Source organism: Erinaceus europaeus, chromosome 11 (genome assembly GCF_950295315.1).
Source record: "Erinaceus europaeus chromosome 11, mEriEur2.1, whole genome shotgun sequence".
In the NCBI taxonomy this organism is placed as follows: domain Eukaryota; kingdom Metazoa; phylum Chordata; class Mammalia; order Eulipotyphla; family Erinaceidae; genus Erinaceus; species Erinaceus europaeus.
The window spans coordinates 90,055,312-90,076,095 of record NC_080172.1 but is presented as its reverse complement, the minus strand read 5'-3'; positions in this window follow the sequence as shown (position 1 = coordinate 90,076,095).

Here is a 20,784-nt window from a genome sequence, read left to right as displayed (position 1 = left end):
ATTCCCGGCTGAGGTCCATACTTCCCAAGATTAACTGTAACAGTGTTATGGCTTCTGATTCCTCTTTCCTTATCACTTTTGTGAATTTCCTGCTATGTAAAGATTGTCCTGGCAGTACACTAGCCGTGTACTCCTTAGGCTCACTTGATACTTGATAATAGCAAGAAGCTGAATGAGTGTTGACTTTCTTTCTTTCTTTCTTTCTTTCTTTCTTTCTTTCTTTCTTTCTTTCTTTCTTTCTCTCTCTCTCTTTCTTTCTTTCTTTCTTTCTTTCTTTATTTGTGTGTGCATATTTGTGGGGATTAATGGCTTACAATAAATACAGTTGCTACTTGTGTAAAATTTCTCCGTTTTCTACAAAATACTCTCACCCCCAGCTTAGGTCTTCCTCCACTATCATGCACTGCACAAACACCTGAAAGTCCCCCCCCCCAACACACACACACCCAGAATCCTTACTTTGGTGCAATACACCAACTTTCTGTCTTTTGTTTTAATATATATATATATATATATAATGATTTTTAGTGTTTTAATAATGATTATAAGGTTATAAGATAATCTTTTTTTCTCTTCTCAAGTTAATGTGTTTCAATTTTTTTTTTAAACCAAAGCACTGCTCAGCTCTGGTATATGGTAGTGTGGGGAACTGAACCTGAGACTTTGGCGCCTCAGACATGAGAGTCTCTTTGTATAACCATTATGCTCTCCCCACCCTGTTTCAATTCTTTATATTCTTCATATAAATGAAATCATCTCCTAGCCATCCTTTACTTCCTTATTTACTTCACTAAGCATAATCGCTGCCAGTTCCATCCGTTTTGTCCCTAAGGACACATTATAATCTTTTTAGAAGCTAAGTAGTACTCCATTGAGTATATGCCCTCCTCCTCCCTCCTTCTTTGTATTTATAAGACACAAATGAGTGATTTCTATTCCATAGTTAAAGGCTTCTCTGCCCCCCCAACTCTATTATTTGCAGGCCTTTTTCTTCCTCTGAAAAGTTTAAAAAATTTAATCAGGAAAATGAAAAAGCAGGAGTGTGTTGGGTAGTTGCCATCTCCCCCTGGCTTCTTCTTATCCATATGCCTATATAGGGATTTACTGATCCAAAGGTTTGGTCTATTTACATAAATCACTTTTACATAAAGCACTCCAGGGCATTGGTGGTTCAGTTATAGGATTCTCGCCTGTTCCGCCCCCTCCTTGTCACACTCTGATTTTCACCAGTCACTTTTCTCTCCACCCTCTCTATATCACATCCTGTTTCCACCCTACTTGGAGAGTATAAAAACAGCTGCTCTTCTGATTAAAGACACTTGGAAATTGCTTTCCGGCTCCGAGAGTTCCAGAGTGTATCTCCTGCGGAAGTTGGTGCAGCACGCGTTCCTGATCCCTCTCCCACACAGCAGCCTAGATCAGCTCCAGTTGAGTTCTCTCCAACCCAGAGAGCACCGGCTCGGGAAGAAGTACCCTCAGGCTATCCCGGCATCTGGCGCCCGAACAGGGACCCGTAAGCAGCAGATTTACAAGAAGACATCTTAGATAAGTACACACCTTTTGGGTATCTGCAATATTGTGTTAAGGCACTGTGATTTTTTTTTCTTTTTTATTGTTTTCCGGAGATCTTTCCACCATGGAAAATCTTTTCCAAATCCTGCATTCTTTTTCCAGTATACAATTTTTATATATCTGGGACATTTTTCTCGGGGCTTCACCTTATATCCTGTTGATCATCATAGCAGCTTTTAAGGGATATATAGGGCAACCTCTCAAAAGGCTTAAGAAACTAGAGGCTGAGGTCCAAGAGATAAAGGAAGTAATCATAGAACTTAACCAGCACCTTAAAAACAAGAAGAAGCAAAGGCCTGTCGTGATCTTGACCCACCCTAATTCCTCTGCATCTTGCCCTGAGGCCCCTATTTTGGCATCTTGCCCTGAGGCCCATATTTTGGCAGACACGTGTCCGAATTCTCCTTTGGACTCCACAGCCACTTCTTCGGCCACCCCCATTTTGGCAGAAACGTGTCCGGAACCTCCTGCTGCCTCCACGGCTGCTTCTTCACCCCACCCTGTTTTGATAGACACATGTCCGAATTCTCCTGTAGCCTCCAAAACCACTTCTTCGGCCACTTGTCCAGAAGCTTCCACTTCAGTGACTCCTCCTACCGCTACACACTTATCAGAGGAAGTCCACACATTTCCGGTCAATGTTGCCCCCAATAGACAAAAACCTCAGGCCTGGTATCCATATTCCGCCACAGACCTGAAGGAACTACGCCAGGCTATCAAAGATGACGGTATTCATGCCCCATGGACCAGGTCCATTTTACAAGGCCTGCTTCAGAACCTTAATACCCCTCAAGATTGGAGAGATGTGACTCGTGCTACGCTCCCAGGCCCCCTCTTCCTGCAATGGGAGGCATTCTTTCACAACGAATGTTTACAACAATCGCGGAAAAATATTCAAAATCAGCCAGAGGGTAATTTTGATGCATTGTTTGGAACAGGCCAATTAGAAACAGGGATTCAACAGGCGGAAGCCAAGTTTCCAGCGGGGTATTTTGATCAAGTACGCCTGTGTGCATTAAAAGCATGGGAGCAATTAACACCACCCATGGGAGCAGCCTCAGCCCCCATTCTCTCCCTGCAACAAGAACCTGATGAATCCCTCGCTAAATTCATTGCCAGGGTCCAGTCGAGTTTGGAAAGGAAGATTTATAATCCTGACGCTCGTTTTCTCCTACTGCGATCCATAGTCTGGGATGGAATGCTTCCGCATTTTCGACAGGCCTGTATCACTCTTAAAAATGAACACCCAGATACTTGGATTCTAGCTACACAGGATCTCAGATCAAGCTCTTTTCAAGGACCTATGTTACAGGCCTATGCAGCTACCTTACATAAGCAAAAAGGAGCTTGCTTTCAGTGCGGTCGCCAAGGGCATTGGCGTAACCAATGCCCAGAAAATAGACCGCGACCCCGCCTCCAGTCAGGGCGACCCCACCTCCAGTCAGGGCAACCCCGCCTCCAATCAGGGCAACCCCGCCTCCAGACAGGGAATCAGAGACCACGAATGCCTTGTCCCAGATGCCAGAAAGGATTTCACTGGAGGAGAGATTGTTGGTCAAGGTTCCATAGGAACGGCACGCCTCTGCCAAATGTAAACAGGGATTTAAACTAGGTATGGGGCTTCCCTTAGCCCTGCCCCCAAGAGGGAAGGAAGCAGGTCGCCTGCTTGGTGCTGTGCCCTTCTTCCACAAACAGAAGCCCAGCTTGGGACCCAATCCGTCGCTATACCCACCACGCCAAGTAACAATAACAGAGGGTGAGCAGAAGGAGGAACCCGTGGTATGTGGGAACTTCCAGCATAGAAATAACCGGCTGGAGCAAGAGAACAGCTCGAATTCAGAGCCTGAGATTTTATGGACCACCCCTGTTTTAGAAAGGGGTCACCCAACTATGACAGTAAAGATTGGTAATATTCCTTTTAAGTGTTTGATTGACACGGGAGCAGATAAGACAATATTAAGACAAGCAGAGGTTCCCCAGAGTTGGGAACTCCTCCCAGGACCACGCTTACATGGTGTTGGAGGATTGACTCAGGCATTCCGCACACGAGATTCCCTTGTGTGGGAAGATCCAGAAGGGACTACCGGACACTTTCAGCCTTTAATAGCTGATATAAGCACCAATTTATTGGGAAGAGACTTGCTGGAATCTTTAGATGTAGTGATATCCTCAGACACCTCTGCAGGACACCACACTCACTCCTGTGAGACTGCTAGACCCAACCAGCACCCCCAATACTAACTGCCACTGTTCGTAACAGAACTCCCCGCTTAGATTGGCTTTCTAATGAGCCTGTCTGGGTGGAACAGTGGCCTTTGCCTAGGGAGAAGCTAGAAATTTTAAAAAAACTCGTCCAAGAGCAGTTATCGTTGGGACACATTCGTCATTCTCGGAGCCCATGGAATACTCCAGTCTTTGTAATTAAAAAGCGCTCAGGAAAATGGCGCCTCCTCCAAGATCTTCGTGCAGTTAATAAAACCATGCAGGTTTGGGGCTCCCCCCAAAGGGGTTTGCCTCTTGCTTCCGCAATTCCCACAGGAATTCCAATCATAGCTATTGATATACAGGATTGTTTTTTCTCTATTCCCTTACACCCACAAGATTGTAAACGTTTTGCTTTCTCTGTTCCTTCTATTAATAATGCCAGCCCTGCCGATAGATTTGAATGGGTGGTACTGCCCCAGGGCATGGCTAATAGTCCTACTATTTGTCAAGAGGTTGTTAAATCTGCCCTTTTTCCATATATTCATAAGGGCCTTAAGGTTTTTCATTATATGGATGACGTGTTAATATGGGGAGAATTAGATACAGATCTCTCCGCCCTACGTGATTTTCTAATCCCTGCCTTAAAGAGAAGTGGACTTAATGTAGCTCCTGAGAAGATACAGCTAATCCCTCCAATATCTTTCTTAGGCTCAGAGATTTCCCTAACGCAGATTCGTCCTTTAAAACCTTGTGTTACTTTTCCTTCTAATCTCACTCTTGCTTCTTTACAAAGTTTTCTTGGAAATTTGAATTGGCTTAGGCAGTATCTTTATCTGCCTACGAGCTGCCTGCAACCACTGTTCGATCTGTTAAAAGGAAACAAACAGCCCTCCTCAAAGCGTATGTTACCCCCCGAAGCATCCTTGGCTCTGGAAAAAGTTAACCAGGCTCTCCAGGACATGCACCTCGTTCGATTCTCCCCCTCCTCTCCAGTAAATCTTCTAATCTTTAACTCCACCCCCACGGTAGTGGGGGCATTGTGGCAGAAACATGGCGTTCTCGAATGGCTTCATACGCCAGTAGGCGGAGCTCCAAGACTCCTTACCGAGATTGATGCCTTAGCATTTATGGTTCGCCAAGGAAGAAACAGATCGGTTCAGGTCTTAGGAAGGGAACCAGATTCAATCATTCTTCCCTTTTCTCTCACTGATACAGAATGGCTCATACGCCACCATTCTCGTTTTGCCATAAGTTTAATGGGTTTTCCAGGACAATTAGATAATCATTTTCCCTCTAATAATTTGATAGCTTCTTTACCTCTGTTGCCTCTACTAGTACCTAAACTTTTCTCTCGAGATCCCATCCCCTCTGCTCCTACAGTGTTCACTGATGGTGGAAAAAAGGGAGCTGCTGCCCTTATATATTATCCAGACCAGCAATACCCCAAACCTCTCTTTACTGAACTTCCTGATAATTCCCCTCAGTACAAAGAACTTTATGCTGTTTTCCTTGCATTAAAAGCTGTACCAGAATCCTTCAACCTTTTTTCTGACAGTGTGTATACTGTTAACTTACTTCCATGGCTTGCTCGATCTTATGTAAGAATTGATGACAACCCACTTTCTCCTCTTTTAATTCAAATTGCCTCTATGCTCTGTTCTCGAACCCATCCACTGTATGTTCAGCACCTACGTTCCCACAGCCCTCTTCCTGGTCCCCTGTCTGAAGGGAATGCTGCAGCTGACCGCCTTGCCTCCACAGGAATTCTCCTAGCCTCTGTCTCTAATCCTGCTGACTTTCATTCCCTAACCCATGTTAATCTTAAAGGTCTTCGAGCTCGATTTCCTGATATTCCTCTGCCACAGTTAAAACGTATTCTTGCTACATGTTCCTCCTGTGCAGGTCTAATCAAAACACCTGCTATTCAGACTCTGGGGGTTAATCCTCGAGGTTTAAAAGCCAATGCTCTTTGGCAAATTGATGTTACCCACATACCTAACTTTGGCAAACAAAAATATGTGTTCGTCTCAATTGATACCTTCTCTAAGTTTATGTGGGCTACAGCTCAGACTGGAGAAAACTCAAAAAAGCTTATAAGCCATATGCTCTCCTGTTTTGCTGTAATGGGCTTACCTCTTCAACTTAAAACGGATAATGGACCTGCTTTTACCAGCAAACAATTTAAAGATTTTTGTTCCCTCTGGAACATTACTCATACTACAGGCATTCCGTATAATCCACAGGGACAAGGCATTGTTGAGAGGGCCCATCAAACTCTTAAGGCTCAATTAAATAAAGAAAAAGGGGAAATGTACCCCCCTAATATCCAGCTGGCAAAAGCCTTAACTACATTAAATCTCTTTAATATTTACAAAAACTCCGATCAACCTCCTATAATTCTTCATTGGCAAACACCACCCACCCTCCCAGCTATTAAAGTCAAATGGAAAGACCCACTTGATAAAATTTGGAAAGGACCTGACCCCCTGTTGACTATGGGGAGGGGTTTCGCATGTATTTTTCCACAAAATTACTCCAAGCCTGTTTGGGTTCCTGCCCGCCATGTCCGGCAATACCCACATGATGGTGCTGATATCCCTGAAGAACAAGAAACACTGCAAGAAGACTGGCTGCAAGAGGACTGGCTACAGGATGCACCCCAGGATCCATAATACAGCATGGCAGAATCAAAAAAAAAAATCTTATTCACAGAACTCTCCCCCCCCCCCCCCGAATGAATGTCTTATGCTATGACTGGCCAGTTGTGTTTTGTGAGTGAGTGAAAAAAAAAAAAATTGAGTGAGTTGAGTGACCAAAATTTTTGTATGACCCATTGTGCTCAGAGTACTCTGAAAGTTAACTGACTTTATATCAAACGGCTGGACGCAGCCATGGTTTCTGGAGACGTCCAGAAACAGTCCAAAAATTGTTCATTCCCCCTTTTGATTTCTTTTTTAAGTCTTGATATCAATATGAAATGTTTAGTCTTAAACTGTGTGAGTAAAGATGGTTCAACTATGACAGTAGTTCTAAATTCACATTTGAAATGATATATCTTATTTACAAGTTTTTCTCCTCCTGTGTGTTATAAACTATATATTTAATATGCGTGTTTCAAGTTTGGTAAACATTAACTTGACAGTTAAATCGTAACTTCGAAGTTACATTTTTACGAGAAGAGGTAAAATCAATTCATTTAAGTAACTGAGTGTTTAAGGTAAAACTCTAAATATTCAATGTGACAATTCATCATCTCCTAAGTTAAAATACAAATTCTCTATACAGGACATTTTTGGAGGGCCCCCAAAAATGTCCTGTAAGCTATCTTGTGGAAATTAATCCACAACAAATTTGGCATCAATCTGATATTGTAAATGTATCAAAAAAAAAAAATTGTCACTAAAATGTGTTAACTCTAGTAACCTGAGTTTGCTTAAAAACCCAATGTAAAAATAGTCAAGAATCAATATATGTAACTTAAACTCGGTATGAAAACTTTGCTATATAAAGACTGCTACATGAGGTCATGTAAGATGACCTTTACACAAAATTATAAAGATACCTAAACCAGTTATAATCATTGAGTTATCAATTGTAGTAAACTTCTAATTTGTTACAAAGTTTTTTCATAAGTAATTGACTACAGCTATGACAAGCCTTCGCATAAAGAAGCATCTGCTCATATAGAATCCCCAGAAATCTATCTTGGACCCCTGACCTCTGACATCACCCACAATTACAGCCATCCCCAGAAACCCATGATGTGACCTGACACGATCTGGAGAACCTGATTCACAGACTCCGAAGGACAAGACTTTCCTACTGCCTTTCTCTCAACCATCGGTGTCTGCTCTTTCTGCTTCTGTTTCGCCCATCATGTTTTGGCGGTTCCAGGTCACTCTCTACAGAGAAGAAAAGTTCCGGTGGCCGTCCTCCTCCATCAAGATAGACGTGTGGCATTTATTTCCTGGCCGTTGACATTGGACTGATGCTTCTATAGAACTTGCTGGACACTCCTTTTATACTCCTGGACTTCTTGAAGAATGACTGTAGCAGGCTGACTCGGGATTTTGCAATGCCAGATCACCCCTCTAGCCCCTCGGCTTATCAGGCCCCCACTCCTCCACCCATCAGGCTCACTCTGTCTCTTGCTACTCTTACTTATCCCTCCGTCTTGTGCTAGTTCTTTTTAAAGACACTTACACACTATCATTCTGCTTTCTTCCCAACAGGTTTCCGTTCACCCCTACACTGCTATTCCCCTGACAGAGATGAAGCCTTTTACAGACATTGACCCAGTTATATATGGCCATTAAGTAAGAGGAAGATGTTGGGGAATTGTGAGGATATGGTTGAGCTTGGAAGGGCTTGAGCCTGAGGGGTGTGTCAATCCTGTTAGTCTCTCTCTCCACGGAGAGGTTGAGCAAGGAGGGACAGTAGAACCCCAAAAAAGGTGTGCCTCTTATCAGTCTCCCTGCCTCACAAAGTGCCCCACACTCCTGATACTATGGCAAAAAGTTAAAAAGAAAGGGGGAGATGTTGGGTAGTTGCCATCTCCCCCTGGCTTCTTCTTATCCATATGCCTATATAGGGATTTACTGATCCAAAGGTTTGGTCTATTTACATAAATCACTTTTACATAAAGCACTCCAGGGCATTGGTGGTTCAGTTATAGGATTCTCGCCTGTTCCGCCCCCTCCTTGTCACACTCTGATTTTCACCAGTCACTTTTCTCTCCACCCTCTCTATATCACATCCTGTTTCCACCCTACTTGGAGAGTATAAAAACAGCTGCTCTTCTGATTAAAGACACTTGGAAATTGCTTTCCGGCTCCGAGAGTTCCAGAGTGTATCTCCTGCGGAAGTTGGTGCAGCACGCGTTCCTGATCCCTCTCCCACACAGCAGCCTAGATCAGCTCCAGTTGAGTTCTCTCCAACCCAGAGAGCACCGGCTCGGGAAGAAGTACCCTCAGGCTATCCCGGCAGGAGTGGGAGTGGTGGTGCATGTAACTGAGTGCATATGTTACAATGTGCAATGACCTGGGTTCGAGTCCCCAGTCCCCACCTGCAAGGGGGAAAGCTTCACAAGTGGTGAAGCAGTGTTGTAAGTATCTATGTCTCCCTCTGTTGTTTCTATACAATAAATTAATACAGAGAATAAAAAATAAAAGAAAATGAAAAAGCACATACCAGAGAAATACAGGGGTCATCTGACTAAAGCTGGATGACCTTATGTGGGAGCTGATGTCCATTTTATTTACTGCTAAGACCCCACCTTCACATCCTTTCTTTTTTAATATTTATTTATTTTCCCTTTTTGTTGCCCTTGTTGGTTTTTTATTATTGTTGCAGTTATTATTGTTGTTGTAACTGATATCATCATTGTTAGATAGGACAGAGAGAAATGGAGAGAGGAGGAAAAGACAGAGAAGGGGAGAGAAAGATCTTAAACACCTGCAGACCTGCTTCCCCGCCTGTGAAGCAATGCCCCTGCAGGTGGGGAGTCGGGGGGGCTCCAACCAAAATACTTAGGGTGTCAAACCCGGATCCTTAAGAGGGTCCTTGTGCTTAAACCGCTGTACTATGGCCAGCCCGACTCCCCTTCATATCCCTTCTAAGTCACACCTACATCTACTAGAACTCCTGAGTGTCCTTACTTTTTTTTTTTTTTTTACTTTTCCCTCTTAGATAAGGGAGAACAGATCCCGACTTCACTGGGTGTTATTCAAATTCTCTTTCCTCTCAATTACTGGGCAAAAACAGTTTCCTGATAACAAAAGTTCCAGAGCCTGGTGATCTGAAGTTCAGAGCCCTCTGATCAACTTCCTTTGACAACTTTCTACTATTCCTTCCTTTCCTCTCTGAGTCTCTCAGTCTGCTGTGATAGACTACAGTCCATTCAGGATTCACTCAGTATTGTACTTTGCTATGTTTCTTAGATCCAATCTGTAAGTGGAATTATCTATTTTTTTTTTCTTCTGACAACTACCTTGACTTTCTTTTTTTCCCCTTTTGGAACTATGGATCAAAATTCTTTTTGAAGTGCAGAAGGAAGGGCTTCTGGCATATGTTATTGCTTCTCCATATTGGATGTTTGATCCATACTCCCAGTCTGTCTCTGTCTTTATTTAGTATGGTAAGACTCTGGTGAGGTGAGGTCCTGGGATTTGCTGGTGAGGTTCTCTGTTCAGGGAGATCACAATTACAGTTTTCACAAAGTCTGAGAGACAGAGTTTGACTATTTCCTTTATTTATTTTCTCCTCCTCCTACTTTTCCTCCTCTTACTCCTCCTCCACCTCCACCACCTCCTTCTCCTCTTCTTTTGCAAGTTCATGTATTTCAGTTCTTTATGTTCCATATACGAAGAAAAGTAGCTTGTATTTTTTGTCCTTTACTTTTTAAAAAGTTATTTATTGGAGGATTAATGTTTTACAGTAAACAGTAAATAAAATTGTACATGCATAACATTCCCCAATTTTCCACATAACAATACAACCCCCACTAGGTCCTCTGCCATCATGTTCCAGGGCCTAAACCCTCCCCATGCCACCCACCCCAGAGTCTTTTACTTTGGTGCAATATACCAACTCCAGTCCAAGTTCTGCTTGGTGTTTTCTCTTAAGAGTGTGATTTATTTGTTTTCCAACTCCAGAATCACTTTACTGAGGAAATGTTGACTTATAAGATTGTTGTCAGATGGGCACATTTCCAAATTTCCCCAAGATAGATATCAGTACACTTCATCTTCAACCAAACCACCATCTTGCTTCACTTTAGAGACTTAGGTCGCAGCCTCTCCTTCTATGACTCCTTCCTTTCCTCTCTGAGTCTCCCACTCTGCTGTGATAGACTGCAGTTCATTGAGGATTCACCCAGTATTGTCCTTTGATTTGCTTCTTTGCTACAGTCTGTGAGTGAAATTATTTTATTTTTTTTTCACATCTACCTTGATTTTCCTTTTGTAGGTAAGCAAAAGTCTGGCACCCCAAAATATGTCTTTGGAAAAAGGTTAATTCTGAGGATCTCCCTTAAGTTTGTCTCCCAGGGGAAAGATCTAATCAAATCAACTTGAGTAAGCAATAACTTAAATTGGTTTACTCTGCCTTCTTTTTTAAATCTTCTCTTTTTCCATTCTACTGCCCTTTGCTTTAGCTAAGCTATTTAAAGATAGCATCTAACAGCATGTGTGAATTACTCAGATTTTCTGGGCCTCCAACTATACAGGAGTTATTGATGTTATTAATAAATTTCTTCTCACTTTTCTTCATATCAGTTTGCCTTGTACTTATTTATTCAGACTCTGAGAAACCAAGAGGGTGACCAGACAATTTCACTTAGGCACCAATATTCTCCTTCCAACATATTTCTAATTTATTTAATATTGGTTTATAATATCACAACATTTTAGAAATGTATTTTTACACCTATCTATTCACCCCACTTTCTCAGATAATGATGGTAAAGTGCATAGAGTCGAAGATTATTTTGGTTACCACCACTACTACTGTTACTGTTGTTGTTGGGGTGTCCTCTCAGCTTCCTGAACATCTATATATGTTCTTTTTAAATATGTATTTTCTTTACATGTTTTATTTATTTATTTATTATTAGATATAAAGAGGACTGGGAGAGATAGAGAGGGAAAGAGATAGAGAGACTCTTGCATCCCTGCTCCACCACTCATGAGGCTTCCCTCCCCCATAGTTGTGGACTTGACCCCAGGTCCTTGCACACTGTAATGTGTGTGCCATCACCTGGGGGGGACTGAGGGTTAAATCTGGGACTTTAGAGCCTCAGGCATGAGAGTCTCTTTGCATAACCATAATGCTATCTACCTTGGCTCCCTTAATTTCCTAATGAAGTCTGATATCTCTAGTAGAGTTGCTTCATTTTTCCTGAACCTTGTTTCTCCTCTTCATCTCTTTGGGAAGTTTGCCGTCATTTTATCCTCTGACCTTGATATTCTCTTCTCTGAATGACCAAACCTTTCTGAATTCTTGGTTTATGGGATTCCTTGATATTTTTCCTTGCTTGATTGTTTTTTTCAGAGCATTCTTCAAAAGTTTCCAGAAAGAGATGTGTGCCAGTTATATATAACTACTGAAATCCAGTGACTTTCATAGTCTCTGCTTGTATGAGGTGAATGGAAGTCGTGGACTATATTTCATAGACTTCTTTTCCAGAAGCAAAGACTTTCTTTGCCAGAAGCAGACTTCTTTGCCATTTTTTCTCTTTCTTTCTTTCTTTCTTTCTTTCTTTCTTCCCTTCCAGGGTTATGGCTGGGTTTGGTGCTGGTACTATGAGTCCATCACTCCTGGTGGCCATTTTTCCCCTTTCTTTCTTTCTTTCTTTCTTTCTTTCTTTCTACCTTTCTTTCTTTCTTTCTTCCTTATTTCCTTTCTTCCTTCCTTTCTTTCTTTCTTTCTTTCTTTCTTTCTTTCTTTCTTTCTTTCTTCCTTATATCCTTTCTTCCTTCCTTCCTTTCTTTTTTTCTTTTTTTTTTAATTTAAGAAAGGGTTAATTACCAAACCATAGGGTAGGAGGGGTACAACTCCACACAATTCCCACCACCCAATATCCATATCCTATCCGCATCCCTGATAGCTTTCCCACTCTCTATCCCTCTGGGAGCATGGACCCAGGGTCATGGTCGGTTGTAGAAGGTGGAAGGTCTGGCTGCTGTAATTGCTTCCCCGCTGAACATGGGCGTTGACTGGTCAGTCCATACTCCCAGTCTGCCTCTCTCTTTCCCTAGTAGGGTGGGTCTCTGGGGACGCGGAGCTCCAGGACACATTGGTGGGGTCTTCAGTCCAGGGAAGTCTGGCCGGCATCCTGATGACATCTGGAACCTGGTGACTGAAAAGAGAGTTAACATACAAAGCCAAACAAATTGTTGAGCAATCATGGACCCAAAGCTTGGAATAGTGGAGAGGAAGTGTTAGGGGGATACTCATTGCAAACTCTAGTGTACTTCTGCTTTCAGGTATATATTTTGCAGTAGTTTATGGATACTTGTGAACATATGCTCTCTCTCACAGAAACTAGTGTATATCTAGGTTTTGGGACTTTGTTAGAAAGTGAACCACCTTAGACGGAATTAGAGTATACTATGAAAGGAAAGGACTCACCTGAGTAATGAAGCTGAAGGGTTGTCAATCCACAGACTGTGAAGTCTCTGGACACAGTCTGAAGTGAAGCATGTTGAGGTGGCAATAGTTGCGTTGATTAAGTTGTGATCAGCAGATGAAATATTATTTGATATGGATTGGGAGAGGCATATGGGAAAGTGGGTGCTATCCAAGTGTTCTAGGACTGGGGGAAGTAGAGGCTCTATAGTGGAGATGTGAGGTTCCTGCTGTCTTAGGGTTCCAAAAGACAATCGATAGTTAATGTTATCATCACATTATTTGGTAATTGGGTTAACTTTGAAAAGTCCTTTTGCTAGGGTTTGCTGTATAGTACCCAGTATCTTGTATATAGCTGTGCTATTGGTTGCTTCTGATCTACTTGGTCTAGGCTTTTGAGAGAGTCTGCATATCAATTACAGAGCCTATATATTAAAAAGATTCAGTCTGTGTTATAAAAAACTTGGAGACATACAATTAATTTTCCCCCTCTTATATTAATTAACTAATGATTTATATGACTAAATTTTACTAGGAGTGTACATAAACACCATTCCCACCACCAGAAGACTGTGACCCATCCCTCCCACCCACTCCCACCCCCCACTGGCCCAGGAAGCTGCATGTCTACCACAGGGTTTTTACTTTGGTGCCCTACTTACAATTTGGTGAGGTCCTGCTTTTAGTTTCCTTTTCAGATCTTCTTATTCAACTTCTGTTGATGAGTGGGATCATCCCATACTCATCTTTATCTTTCTGACTTAGCTCACTTAACATAATTCCTTTTAGCTCTGTCCAAGATGGGTCAGAGAAGGTGGGTTCATTGCTCTTGATAGCTGCATAGTATTCCATTGTGTATATATACCACAGCTTTCTCAGCCACTCATCTGTTGTTGGGCACCTGGGTTGCTTCCAGGTTTTAGCTATTATGAATTGTGCTGCTATGAACATAGGAGTACACACCTCTTTTTGATTGGGTGTTATGGAGTCCTTGGGGTATAACCCCAGGAGAGGAATTACTGGGTCTTATGGAAGGTCCATGTCCAGCCTTCTGAGAGTTTTCCAGACTGCTCACCACAGAGGCTGTACCAATTTACATTCCCACCAGCAATGTAAAAGTGTTCCTCTGTCCCCACAACCTCTCCAGCATTTGTTACTGCTGTCCTTTTTGATGTATTCCATTCTTACAGGAGTGGCAAATGCTAGAAGAAGAACAGGAGTGAGGTGGTATCTTAGTGTTGTCTTAATTTGCATTTCTCTGACCATCAGTGACCTAGAGCAATTTTTCATATGTTTGTTAGCCTTTTGGACCTCCTCTGTAGTGAATGTTTTGTTCATATCCTCTGCCCATTTTTGGATGGGGTCATTTGCTTTTTTGGTGCTAAGTTTGCTTAGCTCTTTATATATTTTGGTGATTAGTTTCTTTTTTAAAAAATTTTTATTTAAGAAAGGATTAATGAACAAAAACATAAGGTAGGAGGGGTACAACTCCAAACAATTCCCACCACCCAATCCCCATAACCCACCCCCTCCCATGATAGCTTTCCCATTCTCTAGCCCTCTGGGAGCATGGACCCAGGGTCGTTGAGGGTTGCAGAAGGTAGAAGGTCTGGCTTCTGTAATTGCTTCCCCGCTGAACATGGGCGTTGACTGGTCGGTCCATACTCCCAGTCTGCCTCTCTCTTTCCCTAGTAAGGTGTGTCTCTGGGGAAGCTGAGCTCCAGGACACATTGGTGGGGTCTTCAGTCCAGGGAAGCCTAGCCAGCATCCTGGTGGCATCTGGAACCTGGTGATTGAAAAGAGAGTTAACATATGAAGCCAAACAATTTGTTGAGCAATCATGGATCCCAAGCTTGGAATAGTGGAGAGGAAGTGTTAGGGAGGTACTCACTGCAAACTCTAGTGTACTTCTGCTTTCAGGTATATATTTTGCAGTAGTTTATGGATACGTGTGCACATAAGCTCTCTCTCACAGAAACTGTTGTATATCTAGGTTATGGGACTTTGTTAGAAAGTTAACTACCTGAGATGAAATTAGAGTGTACTATAAAAGGAAAGGTCTCACCCGAGTAATGAAGCTGAAGGGTTGTCATTCCACACGTGAAGTCTCTGGATACAGCTCGAGGTGAAGCATGTTGAGGTGGCAATCGTTGCTTTGGTTAGGTTGTGATCGACGGATGCAATATTATTTGGTTTGGATTGGGAGATGCATACGGGAAAGTGGGCCCTATCCAAGGGTTCCAGGACTGGGGGAAGTAGGGGCTCTATAGTGAAGATGTGAGGTTCCTGCTGTTGTAGGGTTCAAAAAGACAATCGATAGTTAATATTATCATCACATTATTTGTTAATTGGGTTAACTTTGAAAAGTCCCTTTGTTATGGTTTGCTGTACAGTATCCAGTATCTTGTATATAGCTGTGCTATTGGATGCTTCTAATCTACTTGGTCTAGGCTTTTGAGAGAGTCTGCATATCAAATACATAGCCTATATATTAAAAAGATTCAGTTTGTCTTTTGAGAAACTTTGAGACATACAATTGATTTCCCTCTCTCATATTAATTATGATTTATATGTCTACATTTTGCTAGGAGTGTACATAAACACCATTTCCACCACCAAAGGACTGTGACCCATCCCTCCCGCCCACTCCCACCCCCACTAGCCCAGGAAGCTACATGTCTACCCCTCACCACTGGGTTTTTACTTTGGTGCCCTACTTACAATTTGATCAGGTCCTGCTTTTAGTTTTCCTTTCAGATCTTCTTAGTCAGCTTCTGTTGATGAGTGGGATCATCCCATACTCATCTTTATCTTTCTGACTTAGTTCACTTAACATAATTCCTTCTAGCTCTGTCCAAGATGGGTCAGAGAAGGTGGGTTCATTGTTCTTGATAGCTGCATAGTATTCCATTGTGTATATATACCACAGCTTTCTCAGCCACTCATCTGTTGTTGGGCACCTGGGTTGCTTCCAGGTTTTAGCTATTATGAATTGTGCTGCTATGAACATAGGAGTACACACCTCTTTTTGGTTGGGTGTTATGGAGTCCTTGGGGTATAACCCCAGGAGAGGAATTACTGGGTCTTATGGAAGGTCCATGTCTAGCCTTGTGAGAGTTTTCCAGACTGCTCACCACAGAGGCTGTACCAATTTAAATTCCCACCAGCTATGTAAAAGGGTTCCTCTGTCCCCACATCCTCTCCATCGTTTGTTGCTGCTGTCCTTTTTGATGTATGCCATTCTTACAGGAGTGAGGTGGTATCTTAGTGTTGTCTTAATTTGCATTTCTCTGATAATCAGTGACCTAGAGCAGTTTTTCATATGTTTGTTAGCCTTTTGGATTTACTCTGTGGTGAATGTTTTGTTCATTTCCTCTGCCCATTTTTGGATGGGGTCATTTGCTTTTTTGCGGCTAAGTTTGCTGAGCTCTTTATATATTTTGGTGATTAGTTTCTTGTCTGATGTCTGGCATGTGAAGATCTCCCATTCTGTGAGGGGTCTCTCTGTTTGTTTAATAGTTTCTTTGGATGTGCAGAAGCTTTTCAATTTGATGTAGTCCCATTGGTTTCTTTCTGCTTTAGTCTTCCTTGCAATTGGGTTTGATTCATCAAAGATGTCCTTGAGGTATAGGTGGGAAGCTCTTTTACCAATGTTTTCCTCTAAGTATTTGATTGTTTCTGGTCTGACATCTATGTCTTTGATCCATTTGGAGTTGATTTTTGTTTCTGGTGAGATAAAGTGGTTCAGTTTCATTCTTCTGCATGTTTCAACCCAGTTTTCCCAGCACCATTTATTGAAGAGAGCCTCCTTCTTCCATTTAATCCTTTGGGCCCCCTTATCAAAGATTAGATGCCCATAGGTGTGGGGATTCATTTGTGAAGCTATCTTGTCCAGGACTTTTGTTGTTGGGGAGATTCTTAATAACAGTTTCAATTTCTTTGTCTGTGATTGGTGTATTTAGATTTTGTAGTTCTTCTTCGTTCAGTTTTGGAAGGGCATATGCTTCTAGGAATTGTTCCATTTCTTCCAGATTCTCTAGCTTGGTGGCATATAGTTCTTTATAGAAGTTTCACAGGATTCTCTGGATTTCTGTGGTGTCAGTTGTGATATCTCCTGCATCGTTTACAATTCTATTAATTTGAGTCTTCTCTCTTTTTTGTTTGGTGAGTCTGGCTAGGGGTTTGTCAATTTTGTTTAATCTTTCAAAGAACCAACATTTGGCTTCATTGATCTTTTGTATGGTTCTTTTATTTTCGATGTTGTTTATTTCTGCTCTAATTTTTGTGATATCTGTCCCGGTTGCTTTAGGGTTCCTTTGTTCCTCTTCCTCTAAGTCCTTGAGGTGTGCAGTAAGGTCATTCATTTGAGCTTTTTCTTGGTGTTTAATATGTGATTGTACGGCTATAAGTTTCCCTCTCTATACTGCTTTAGCTGTGTCCCAAATATTTTGATAGGTTGTGTTTTCATTTTCATTAGTTTCCAGGAACATTTGAATTTCCTGCTTGAGTGGCTCTCTGACCCAGTGGTTCTTAAGGAGTATGTTGTTTAGTTTCCAAATTCTGTGACTTTTAATAATTTTCTGTTTGTTGTTAAATGTTAGTTTTCCTCCACTGTGGCCTGAGAAGATACTTGGGATGATTTCAATACTCTTGAATTTATTGATGCTGTCTTTATGGCCTAACATGTGGTCTATCCTTGAGTATGTGTTATGTGGATTTGAAAAGAAGGTGTATTCCAGTTTTGGGGGGTGAAGTACTCTGAAAATATCCAAGAGGTCTAGTCTGTCAATCTCTTCATTCAATTCTCTTGTATCTTTGTTGGTTCTCTGCTTTGTTGATCTGTCTAAGTGTGAGAGTGGGGTATTGAAGTCTCTCACTATTATTGTATTACTATTGATGTGTTTTTGAAATTCTTTCAGTAAGTGCAAGACGTATTTAGATGGTCCCTCATTGGGTGCGTAGATGTTAATGATTGTTAAGTCTTCTTGGCTGATTGATCCTCTAATCATTATGTAGTGTCCTTGCCTATCTTTTATTACTTTATTTAATTTAAAATCTATCGTGTCTGAGATGAGAATAGCTGTTCCTGCCCTTTTTTGTGGTCTGTTAGCCTGTATGATAGTTTTCCATCCTTTCACTTTAAGTCTGTGTTTATCTTGTTGTGACAGATGGAATTCTTGCAAGCAGCATATAGTTGAGTTATGTTTTCTGATCCATCCCCAAACTCTGTGCCTTTTGATCGGTGAGTTTAAGCCATTGACATTTATTGATATTATGGATTTAATGTATTGTAGTGCCATTGTTCAAAAAAATTTTTTTTTGCTCTGATATATTGCAAGTATTATAGTGATGTTCTTGTTTATAAGAGGTCTTTTAGAACCTCTTTCAGGGCCGATTTGGTGATGGTTACCTCCTTTAACTGTTGTTTGTCTAAGAAGGTTTTGATCCCTCCATCTAGTTTGAATGAAAGTCTAGCAGGATATATTATCATTGGTTGAAACCCTTTTTCATTTAGGGCTCGATATATATCTTGCCATTCTCTTCTGGCTTTTAGAGTTTGAGTGGAGAAGTCTGCAGATAATCTTATGGGTTTTCCCCTATTTGTGACTTTTTGTTTCTCTCTTGCATCCTTTAGGATCCTTTCTTTATCCTTACTTCTTCTCATTGTGACTATGATGTGTCTTGGTGTCTTCAGGTCTGGGTTGATTCTGTTTGGAACTCTCTCGGCCTTTTGAATCTTGATGTCCTTTCTTTTATTCAGGCCTGGGAAGTTTTCTTCTATTATTTCCTCTAGAATGTTTGCTTCCCCTTCCTTTCTTTCTTCCTCTGGCAGGCCAATTATACGAATGTTTCTTATTTTGATATTATCCCATATGTCTCTGTTGTTGTTTTCAGTGTCTCTCAATCTCTTTTTGAGATCTTTCACCTCTTAGTTTTCTCTAACTCATCCTCTGTCTGACTAATTCTGTTTTCTGCTTCTGTTAGTCTGCTTTCCCTTCCCTCAGTTTCTTTCCTCAGTTCAGCTATTTCAGCTTTCAGTTCTCTAATTGCCTCAAGATAATCAGTATTTTCCTTGGGGGTCTCAACTGTTGTTTCCCTAATACTGCCATTCCTTTCCTCCAATGTTGTTTTCATTTCTGTGATTAATAAGTTTATTATTGCTTGCATACTTTTCTTATCTATGGTTACTTCTGGCTGATTTGTAGTTTCTTTTCGGCTCTTGTCTTCATTCATTGGAGTAGCAGTTTTATTTAATTTATGTGTTTTTTTATTTATGTGTTTCTTTTTTATGTTTTGTTGTTCCTCAGTTGTTGTGTCTTGAGTACAAGCAACACTGTACTAAATACCTTTATGACAATTGCACTCACCAACCTTAGGAATTACAATAGCAACTGAAGCAAGTATTGAAGCAGTTTAATCACTACCAGTTAGTCTACAATGTCTCCAGTGTGTGAAAAAATAGTAGCCAAATCCCAGTGAAGAAGAAAGAGAAAAGAAAAAGGGATAGCAAGAATAGACAGTTATGCAAATCTACTATCCACTGTATATTCAAGGGGTAACAAGAGGGGAAAGGGAACTAGAGCAGAGATACACACATAGAGAGTCCACTCTGAGTCAGATTTCTTCCCCAAAATAATTCACAAATTCAGAAACGCAAAGAAGAAGGAAAGAAGCGTATGACAAGATATAAAAAAAGAAGAAAAAAAAGAAATAAGAAACAAGATAGAGAAAAGAGAAAAGATAAGAAAAAAGGCTGTAATTAAAGAGCAGTGAAAGGAAAGTTTTTTTGATTACTTAATTTTTAATTTAATTTTTTTTCATTAGCTAGGAGGAGGAGGAAGGGGCAAGTCTGTAAAGGAGGTAGGAGTAAGGAGACAAGTTCCTCCTGCAATAGATAAGATGCCCACTACCCTAGCAATGAAAGGTACCCTAAGAGGGGAGGGAAGATATATGCCTTTATATAATATGAATAATAAAATAGAGCAGGGTAAAAAAAACCCTGTCCCAGATTACCTCAAACCTCGTGATCAGAGGCAGCTGATTGTTAAGAAAGAGGTAAAAAAAATAAAAAAAAACCCTCAGGACTAGACAAGGATAGCTGAAATAGAGAGTTATGCAAATCTACTCTCCACTGTATAATCTAGGGGTAGCTAAAGGAGGAAGGGAAGTTGAGCAGAGATACTCGCATTGAGAGTCCACTCTGAGTCAGAATTCTTCTCCAAAATAATTCCCAAATGTGTATCAGTGCAGTGAAAGCACACTGTTTAGTGGTGTGGGGGATGGGGCCTGTGGCTTTGGAAGCTGTAGGATTAAGGAAGAAAGGATGACAAGAATGAGAAAAAGAAAAAAAAAGAAATAGAGAGAAAAAAGAAAAAGATAAGAAAAAGAACAGTAATAAAAGAGAGGTGAAAGGAATTATTTATTTATTTTTAATTATTTAATTAGCTATGCGGTGTTGGGTGGGGGGGTTGGCTACTTAGAAAGAAAAAAGGCCAGAGGTTTCAGAAGGGAATAGACTTAGAATGAATGATACTCCCTGGTGGGACAGGAATCTTGGTAAAGACAGAAGCTCAGCAGGGGAGCCTTCTAGGAGCTGGTCCCCAGGGACTGGTTATGGGGGGGAAGGGGTAGAAGGTGCACGTTGGGATTAATAATTTAAAAGAAAAAAATTTTTTCCCTTTTTTTCTACTCTATTTTTTAACCCAAATTATGTTATAGTCACCTCCTTGGTGTCACCGCTAGGACCCCTTATTACTGGCCCACTAAAGGCAGAAAATCCTACCGTTTCCAGAAGATATGGTCAGAGCTCAAGCCACTAGCAGCTTCTCAGTCCACCATCTTCCGGGAACCTCCCTCTTTCTTTCTTTCTTTCTTTCTTTC